Raw genomic sequence first — 11,293 nt, forward strand, 5'->3', positions numbered from 1 at the left:
AAGCAGATTATTTAAAATTTTATGTATACCTTGAAATCATCAATTAAATTTATTATGACAGAAGAGTTCAGATTATTCCCATTAAACAGAACTGGTAAACAGAGGCCCTGGGAACTTTCTGTCTTCTTCTTTCCCATTCCCTGTCTTCCAGAAAAATCTATGTATATCAGAAGATGAGGGTTACCTATTAGAACAGTATTTCCCCCCATCAATTCTCCCTTGAAGACTGCAAAGAATAGGAGAGATAGTGATGCCTTGAGAAGAGTTTGGCTAAGTGGAGGGTTAAGGGCACTCAGGGTTGAGTTGTTGGGTGCCTTTGGGTCAGAGGTATGTTCAGCACCACGGATAGTTCCCAAGGGGTTGTAAGGCACAAATCATAGCATAGCATCTGATCATCCATCCCCTTTTAGCTTTTGCAACATTCTATCCTCAGATCCCTAGAATTAAAATTAACAATTCAGTGAAAATTTTTGAACACCTACTATGTGCAGGGCAAATTATAAGCACTTATAAAGCAACTTCTACATCTCAGGCACTGCTTAGGTGCTGGGTATATAAAGACAAAATGAAACAAAGACCCTGGCCTCAAGGAGCTTATGTTCCACAGAGGAGACAACATACACACATAAATGTATATATGAAACAAAAATAAGGTAATTAAGTACTAGGTGGGGAGAGAATTCATATAGAGGCTTCATGTTGAAAATTCAAGTTCTGGAATAGGATTTACTTGAGAGCCTCTTACTTGGAGGAGGTGTCAGGGTCAAAGAGAAAAGCAAAAATCTCCTAGATTTGGTGGGGGGGCAGTCATTTTACAGGAAGGATGGAAGATATTCACAAAACAATGAAATGAAAATCAAAATGGAAAGTAAGGCCACTGGATTCTTCCTCTAGGTGGCCTAAAATATGGGAAAGATCTACCAGATTTTCTGATTTGTGAGTCAAGTCCCTGATATTATTGGATTCTAAGAATAGATGCCAATGGAATCTGGTTCATGCATACTATTTCCAAGTTTATCTTCCATAGAATTATACAATTCAGAAGTGTAAGGGACTCTAGAGCTAGAAGGGATCATCTTGCCTGGCCTCATTATTTTACAGAGGAGACTCCTGAGGCCTAGAGAGGTGATATGATTTGTCCATAGTCATACAGATAGCTAGAGATAGAACTAGTATTAGAACTCATGTGTTTTTTCTAATGTAATTTTATTTTATTTTCAGTTCCAAATTCTTTCCTTCCCCTTCCCTCTCTCCCATCCATTGATAAGAAAAGAAAAAGTCAGTACAAATATGTATAGCCATATAAAACAAATTTCTATATTATCCATGTTCCAGAAAAGAAGAAAATATGCTTTAATCTATAGTTCAAGTCTATTAGTCCTTTGCTAGAAGTTGTATCATATGTTTCATCATGAGTCCTTTGGAATTTTGGTTGCTCATTATGTTAATCAGAGTTATAATATTGCTGTATCTTTAAATTGTCCTACTGTTTCTTCTCTCTTCACTTTGCAGTTGTTCATACAGGACTTCCCATATTTTTCTGAAACCATTCTCTTCATCATTTCTTACAGCACAATAGTATTTGATAACATTCATATACCATAACTTGTTCAGCCATTCACCAATTGAAGAATATTCCCTCAGTTTCCAATTCTTTGCTAACACAAAAAAGAGCTGCTGTAAATAGTTTTGCACATATGGGTTCTTCTTCCTCTTTCTTTGATCTCTGAAACTGTAGACCTAGTACTGATATTGCTAGATCAAAGGGTATGTACATTTTACTAGCTTATGGGACATAATTCCAAACTGTTTTCCAGATTGGTTGGACCAGTTCACAACTCTACCAATGGTATGTTAATTTACTTGTTTTCCACCATTTTTTTCATTTTCTGTGTGAAGTGATACCTCAGAGTTGTTATAATTTGTATTTCTATAATAATGAATGATTTAGAGTATTTTTCTCGTGACTATTGATAGCTTGAACTCCTGCAACTGCTCACTATTTATTCACATGGGGCAACTAGGTGACATAGTGGACAGAGTACTAGCTTTGTAGTCAGGACAAGGGAAGCTTGAATCTAGTCTCAGATGCTTGACACTTAGTAGCTATGTGACTTTGGACAAGTTATTTAACCCTGATTGTCCTGAAACCAGAACATCGCTAATTGTCCTGATGCTTACCTGGCCATTGGACTCAAATGGCTCTGGAGGAGAAAGTGAGGCTGGTGACTTAGCACAACACTCCCTCATTCAAATGCATTCCATGTGCTTGTCATGGCATCATCTCCCTGATGTCATTGTTTATTCACATCTTTTGACTATATATCAATTGTGGAAGAACCCAAGTATTCTGATTCCAAATCCAGCACTCTTTCCATTGCACTGGATGTTCATAGTATTCATGTTTTTAGTCAGTCCCATTTATTAGATTATTCACTGTTGTCATTACCATGACATCAATAATAGAAATTCACATGTATATAAATTCTTAAATATATAAATTAATTTGTTTCCCACAAAACTCTTTGAAGGGGTGGCTAGGTGGTACAGTGGATAGAGCATTAGCCCTGGAGTCAGGAGTACCTGAGTTCAAATCCGGCCTCAGACACTTAATAATTACCTAGCTGTGTGGCCTTGGGCAAGCCACTTAACCCCATTTGCCTTGCAAAAAAAAAAGCTCTTTGAAGAAGGTGAGGGAAATATTTTCCCCATTTTTCCAATGGGGAAACTGAAAATCAGAGAGGTCAAGTGTTTTATCTAAGGTTACTAGTTAGGAAGGAACAGAGCCAGGACCCAAACCTAGGTTTTCTGATGCTTAATCTAAGGTGCTCTTTTGCCTAAACTACAACTATCTTAATCATTTTCATTACATAATAGTTTACAGTTATATGATACTTTTTTTTGCAAGGCAAGTGGGGTTAAGTGGCTTGCCCAAGGCCACACAGCTAGGTAATTATTAAGTGTCTGAGCCCAGATTTGAACCAAGGTACTCCTGACTCCAGGGCCAGTGCTTTATCCACTGTGTCACCTAGCTGCCCCTATATGATACTTTAAGGTTTAAAAAGTGGTGTCTTCATGAGATAACATGATTAAGTTTCCCAACAAATTGACTGACTTGTTGTTTGTCCTGACTGACCTCTCTTTCTAGGAAGATGTGGATGAGATTTGAAAAATGTAAGTAGTTGTGCAAAGATTGTAATCTATTTCATTGTAGGGAATATCCACATTGATAAGATCTTAGATTCTAGAATATTTTTTCACAACAATGTTATGAAGTAGGGATCATATTATCATGCTGAGAAAACTGAGTCTCTGAGAATCTAAATAACCTGGCAAAAGTGAAATAGGTAATGAGTGGAGGAACTGTGACTTGATTTCAGGTCCTCTGAATGATAATTGAATGTTCTTTACCCTGTTCCATGACCACCTCTCATTACCATGATTCCTCATTAATGTCACTATCAGGCCACTATCCTCTTCACCTTTGCTATTATCATCATCTTCATTCTCAATATCATCAAAACCATGCATGAATCCATCCATTTGGAAAGTATTTGTTAAGCACTTCCATGAGTCATACACTGTGCTAGGTCCTTAGGGAGATACAAAGATAAAATGATACCAAAAAAGCTTGCAGGTTAGTAATATTGATATAAACTTACTATCTTTTTTTTTGTACATTTTGTAAATCACCATTTCCTTACTACCCCAGTGGAACAAAATGAAGGTGAGAACTGTTTCACATTTTCCCCTTTGTATCCCCAGTGCCTTGAAAATAGTAGTGAGCTATTTGTTGTGAAATGTTTATTCAATTGAATATAGATAGTCAAAAATGAAGGAAAATATTCTGAAGGGGGTAACTTATTAAAAAACAATTTATATCAACACAGGGAGGAAGTTTCAATCATTATCAGGCATTGTGTTAGCTAGAGAAAACATAAGAGAAAATGAGATAGTTTCTTATCTCAAAGATTCTGGTGGGGATGGGGGAAAAGGCCACATGTACACAAAATGTTTTTAAATTTTTTGTGTCATAGACCCTTTTAAAGTCTGTTGAAGCCTATGAGTTTCTCAAAACTATGTTTTTAAGTGCATAAAATAAAATGAAGGACTATAAAGGAAACCAATTATATTAAAATACTAGTATCAAAATATTTTTTCAAAATAGGTCACATAAGAATCTGTTATACATGTATATGTAAACAGTATAAAATATGCAAACAAAACACAATATAATTTCAGGAAGATGATATATAATATATTGTATCTAACATTATACATTATATTATATATATATTATACAAAACATAATATTGCTTACCATGACCATGATGGTATCTCTCCTTATCATCACCATATAGAAATCTATTTCTATGAAATCACAATAATGTCACTTTTTTATAAGCATTCTAATTGTATCTTCAGAAAGTATATGATATGTGTCTATTAAATGCAAGGCATTGTGCAAAAGATATGGAAGTCATGACTTCTCCCTCAAAGATTTTGCAAGCAAACCCAGCCAGTTTCCATCCTCTCTTTATTCCTTTCTTTACTCATCCCTGCTCCCAGACTTAATTCTAATTTCCCACTCTGAGGCACCTACCTACTGGGATAGTAATGAGGGTGAAAAGCTGCCTAGTGGATGCTGCTTGGTGAGTGGGGCATTAGCCTGTAGAGGTCTCTATTGCCCCTTTGAAGAAACAGGAAAAGCACTGTCCATAGAGTGGAGATGAAAGAATAATGCTTCTGTGTTCTTGAGCAAGCCTTTATTGAATCCAACTTTGGATGTAGATAATTCCAACAATTGCCCATAAAGGATGTAGGTGATTCTTTGTGGATCACTGGAGGGCAGTAGAGGCTCATTTTGTTGTAGGGTACAAGGAAACTTTGTGAAGACTTGGAAAGCTCATTCTTCTTCTGGCTCTGTCTAGATAGAGGAAGATATACCTTTGGAGAACTTTCCCACCAGAGGGCAGTGGATCTGAATCTGTGGAAGGATACAGCAATGAAAAAAAGCACCTGGTAGGAGTCCTATAAATACTAACTGAATTAAGATGGACTATAAGGGCAACTCTCATTCATTTCATGGATTGTCTTCACTGTACCCTGACAACCTTGGTGGGAGATAATAAAGCAGTCCTTCGAGATGGGCTGTTCTAGAGAGGTTATTCAGTCCATCACCTGTAGGGCATTGGGATTAATTGTATTGAGAATCAGAGAAAAAAATCCAAATTCCATTCCAGGCTCTGCCACTAGCTAATTAGCGGAGTGACCTGGAGTGTCACTTCATATCCATGAACCTCTTCCCTCATCTGTTAAATGGGACCATAGGGTCAGAGATCTAGACTTAGCAGGCCTTTTCTAACTCCCCGATTTCAAAGTTGGGGAAACTGAGGCCTGAGGGAGAATTTATATTCAGGTATTCTACTGCAGAGCTAGAACCCTTATATGATTATGATCCCTGTCTCATTTTTCTCAGGAATTGGAGATTGGGAGAAAGGGAAGCAACAAGAAAAGAGTCCTAAGAATGGAGGAATTGTCTTCTCTGAAAGACAGGAGAAAATAACTATGACTAGTGCATTGGAAAGATGTTAGGTTTTTCTTATCAATAATGAAAAACCCCAAAATGAACTGGTGTGATTTTTGTGCTTTGTCTGATTCTCTATAGTTTAGATTAAATTCCTTCATGATAAATTAATGGGATGACTCAAATTTTCACTGCCCTTCTGTCCTCAGACTATTCTCATCCAGATTAACCACAAATTTTTCAAACAAGAAATTAATTTTAATTTTGGAACATGTTTATTTTAGAAAATAGCTACACTGGTCCCCAAGCTGACTCTTAGTCAATGTATCTGACAGTGGTGTGCAAATGTTGTGTCTCTTTAAGCACATTCCTAAGCCAGGACTTACCTGCTTATAATTCTTCTTGAATTTTCTAAGCAGAAAAGATCACATGTGCCTTCCCACCTTACTCTGTTGAGTTCCACAGCACAGAGAAGTTAACCAATACTTTCCAGTGGTGGTGGAAATAAGAAGTTCTTTAACAGCTGTTTCCCCAAAGTATTCTAGGAAGTCAAAGTTGGAAGGGACTGTCTATTTCAACTGTTTCATTTTACAGGGGAGGAAACTGAGGGGGATGACTTGACTTATATAAAAGAGTGAGTAAGCATAGCCAGGTCTCAAATTCAAATTGCCTGACTCCAAGTCTGATATTCTTCCCACTGGGCATGCTGTCTCTCTAAGGAGTGGTGGAGTTGGAAGTTGAGGATGAAGTGAGACCCCCCAAAGGGATTTCTAAAGGGCACTGAATTTAGAATCCAAGGACCTAAGTTTGAATTCTGGTTTCTGTGTGATGATGGGGTTGTTTCTTAACCTCTCTAGACCTCTGTGTCCTCTTCTTCAAAATAAAGAAATGGGACTAGATAACTCATAAGTTCCTTTCCAAAACTAAATCTATAATCCAATCCTGGCTTTGCAATCCTTTTTCTTTTCTTATTTGCCTCTAAATAAAAGGCTGTTTTGAAATTTTGAAAAAAGAAATTCACAAAACAGAAATGAGCTAAGATGTTATCTTATTAAAAAGATAAATGTCAATACATTTGATGAATGAAAAAACATTTATTAAGTATTTATTATGTATATATTGAATTCTATGCTAAGAATTAGAGATACAAACAGAAATTTAAAATTGCTCACATTCTAATTAGAGGAAACAGCACATAGAGTACAGGGACAACTATACTTTGGGATTTGGAGGGCTTCAGCCTCGTCCAAAGGCTAAAGGGTTCTGTTTCAGGACAGATGGCAAGACTCGACAGTCCTCAGAGTGCAATGGAAAGACATAAAATCATAGACTCCCAGAAACTTAAAAATAAATAAGCTCTTAGAGACCTTCATGAGAAAATAGAGGAGAGAAGTTAGGTGAGCCCAAAGAGGACATAGGAGAGGACACTACTCATACAGCATGATTTGCGAGTCATCACAAGTCATCTTAGAAGAACATTTCAAAATTTCTCCCCCCACCAATTTTCTGAGAACCTTGAAATTTCACTAGTAGAACCATTCCTTACAGTAAAGGCACTGAAGACTTCTCCTAGGATAAACATATGTTATCTAGAGTGGAGGTGGAATAGGAGAGTAAGGGTATAATAAATGAATCCAATAACATCCAATAACACTTCACTATAGAGTAGATTTTCAGATAAATTAACAGTTTTCTGAGTCTTGAAGGAATAGGGCATCAGATGGTTTTATTTTTATTTCTGAGAAATAAAAGAGAACAGAAAGGTAGAGGTCAAGTCTTGACTCTATGAGATGATGTCTAACTTAGGTGACCTGGCACCTTCGATCATATTATTTTCCTGTTTAATAACCTTCAGTGATTTCTCATTGCTTAAAGGATAAGTTCTAAATCCTTGATCTGACATCCAAGATTCTTCACAGTTTGGTTCTTAATGTTTCTTTAATTAGGACCTATTGCTTTGTATGAGATAAGGTGTCTCTATACTAAATGGTTCCAAATGGCTGTTCTTTTTGAGTCCTGGAGTCTTATTAAAAAAAATCTGGGGGTTGGCTAGGTGGTGTAGTGGATAATGCACCTGCCTTGGAGTCAGGAGTACCTGGGTTCAAATCTGGTCTCAGACAGTTAATAATTACCTAGCTGTGTGACCTTGGGCAAGCCACTTAACCCCATTTGCCTTGCAAAAACCTAAAAAAAAAATCTGTTCCCTCCTTCACTGGTTATAACTGTCATTTATCTCTGTATGCTTACAGCACCCTTCTCCTTTGTTTTCTAATATTTTTCTTTTAATTTTCTGGAATTCACATCATTATATTTATTAGAATTTTGTGTAAAATAAGAACCAGTAGGTTTGGAGGAAGGGCCTAAGAAGTTCTCTAATGAATTAAATTCATAAGCTTTAGTATGGGGCCTTTGTGACATATTTTCTTTGTCTTTTGACTTCTTTCTTAAGTTCTTTGTTGTGTGTATGGTAGCTGAGTGTCTGGAAAGAGGAATCCAGGTGAGCGAGGTGTTACTGTTTCATCTTCCACTTTTGTGACACTTCAAACTTTTCATGAGAAGTAGAGCTGGTAGAGAACCCCTACTTCAACCTTCCCACTTTATAGATGAGGAAACTAAACTCCACAGACAAGTGATTTTGCAAGATCACACAGGTAGCAAGTGTCTGGCTCAGACAATATCTCTTCCTACCACAATGAACTGTCTTCATTTGCTATACTTGTCACTTTAATTTTTTAAAAATCATTTATTTGCTTATTTTAAATATATTTTTTAAACTGAGTTCCAAATTCTCTCCCTCTCTCTAGGCCTTCCCTCATCCGTTGAGAAAGCAAGCAATTTGATGTCAATTATATGTGTAAAATTTCATGAAACATATTTCCATATTAGCTATGTTGCAAAAAAACAAGAAAAAGAAAGTAAATAAATTATGCTTCAATTTTTATACTCAGAATTCATCTGTTTTATTTCTGGAGGTAGACAGCATTTATAAAAATCATGAGTCTTTCATTTCTAAAATATATGGAGAATGGAAACAAATTTATATAAAAAAATAAGCCATATCTCTAATTGATAAATGATCAGAGGATATGGAAAGGCAATTCTCAAATGATGAAATCAAAGCTATCTATAGTCATATGAAAAATTGCTCTAAATCATTATTGATTAGAGAAATGCAAAATCATCAATATTGGAGAGTATGTGGGAAAACTGGGACACTAATACATTGCTGGTAGAGCTGTGAACTGAGCCAACTCTCTGGAGAGAAATTTGGAATTATGTCCAAAGAGCAATAAAACTGCACATACTCTTTGATCCACCAATACCACTACTGGGTCTGTATCTTGAAGAGATCATTAAAAAAAGAGTAAAAATCCTAAATGTACAAAAATAATCATATCTCTTTTTGCAGTGGCAAAGAATTGGAAATTGAGGGGATTCCCATCAATTGGGGAATGGCTGAATAAATTGTGGTTAGGGATGGGATATCAGAAAAGTCTTGCATGAATTGATGTAGAGTGAAATGAGCAGAACCAAAAGAATCAAAACCCATCAATTATGATTTACTTGCTTATTTCAGCAGTATAATAAAGACAATTTAAAGAGAATTATGATGGAAAATACCACCTATATCCAGAGAAGAAACTGAAGTTTAAATGAAGACCAAAAGTTATCATCTTCAATTTTAAAAAATTGTCTTAGGTATCATGTCATTTTCTCCCCTCTAATGTTTTCTTTCCTCTATTTGTATTTGATTTTTTTCTCACAACACTATCTATATGGATCTATACAGAAATCAAAATCAAAATAAAAAAAGTGAGTCCTTTGGAATTGTTTTGGATAATTGCATTGGTCAGAGTAGCTAAGTCTTTCTTTTTTAAAATATATTTTTATTTATTTCATTAAATATTTCCCAATTACATGTAAAAAAATTTAACATTCATTTTTAAAGATTTTGAGTTCCAAACTCTCTCCTTCCTCCCCCTTCCCCTCCTCTTGAGAAGTAAATAAATTGATTAAATATGTGAAGTTATCTAAAACATTTCCATAATAGCCATGTTGAAAAAGAAAACACACACAACACACATACAACTCAAGAAAAATAAAGTTGAAAAAGTATGCTTCAATCTGCACCTATCAGTTCTTTCGCTGGAGGTGGATAGCATTATTCATCATGGGCCCTTTGAAATTGTCTTGAATTGTTGTCTTTTTTGAAAAAAATACTTTATTTTTTCCCCAATTACATGTAGAGACAATTTTTAACATTCATTAAAAATATTTAAGTTCCAAATTTTCTTACTCCTTCCATCCCCTCCCCTGTCTCTAAAAGGATAAATAATTTGATATATTTTATACATAGGCAATTATGAAAAACTTATTTCCATATTAGTCATGTTGCAAAAAAAGATCAAAATAAAAAATGAAAAACGGTATTCTTTGATCTGCATTCAAACTCCATAAGTTCTTCCTATGGATGTGAAGAATATTTTCATCCTGAGTCTTGGATCATTGTATTGTTGCAAAGAGCTAAGTCATTCATGATTGATTATTGTGCAGTGTTGTTGTTACTGTATACAGTGTTCTCCTGGTTCTGCTCACCTCACTTTGTATCAAATCATGTAATTCTTCCTAGTTTTTTTTTTCCTGAAATCAATCTACTCATCATTTCTTATAGCATTATAGTATATTCCCTTACAATTATATACCATAACTTTTTCTAGGTGGTACAGTAGATAGAGTACTAGCCCTGGAGTCAGGAGGCTTGGAGTTCAAATCTGGCCTCAGATACTTAATCATTACCTAGCTATGTGTCTTTGGGCAAGTCACTTAACACCATTGCCTTGAAAAAACCTAAAAAAATATAGTTCCTGACTCCATCAACAATTTCTTAGTGTCCCTTATTTTCTTACATCCCTTTAAGCATCTGTTATTTTCCTTATTTTTACTTTTAATGTGACATAGTATCTCTCAAAGTTGTTTAACTTTGCATTTCTCCAATAAATAGTGATTTAGAGCATTCCTCCCCCCATCTTGTGACTATAGGGAGGTTTTGATTTCCTATCATTTGATTCAATTTTGCTGGCATCTATTTAGCATCTACTGTGTGCAGGCAGTGTGCTATAGGCTCTAGAAGTTAGCCAATTAGAGATGAAGGGCAGTGAAATGTATTAAGAAAAGAAGTGGAATGGAAGTTAAGAGACTAGGGTTCTAATCTGAGACTGCTACTTATGAAATGTATGACTTTACCTCTCCAGGACTGTTTTCTCCTCTACAAAATGAAGAGGTTGGATTGTAATCCCTGATGGTCTGGCTAGCTCTAAACGAATCAGCCTATATTCTAACATTTTAGCAATCCCAACTTTTCAAACTGGAGGTTAGATGTGACCACACTAAAGGCCATATCTCTCCCCTCCTGCACACCAAGGGCTCTAGTTTTTAGGCCCTAGTCTCCCTCTCTTAGGACTGAACATCTCCTAGTTGCTTTAAGCAAGATCCATAGTAGTGATGTTGAGGACAAAGGGAATCTGATTTTCTTTTGACTTCTGGTCCTTTCTCTTTTAAGGATAATCTTTTTAAGCAACTTTTGCCACCTTTTGAAAAAAAAAGGGAAAGGAGATACTCAAAGCATGAGAAATGGTCCCTTGGACCTCAACATTTTGACCCTAGGTGGGTATATGAAGGGTGCCACAGTCTCCAACTTGGGAGGCCAGGGCTGGGGTGTTTTTACCCAACAGAGGGTCCTCAGTGTGGCTAGACCTGTGGTCAGGT

This window comes from Macrotis lagotis, chromosome 1 (assembly GCF_037893015.1).
Source record: "Macrotis lagotis isolate mMagLag1 chromosome 1, bilby.v1.9.chrom.fasta, whole genome shotgun sequence".
In the NCBI taxonomy this organism is placed as follows: domain Eukaryota; kingdom Metazoa; phylum Chordata; class Mammalia; order Peramelemorphia; family Peramelidae; genus Macrotis; species Macrotis lagotis.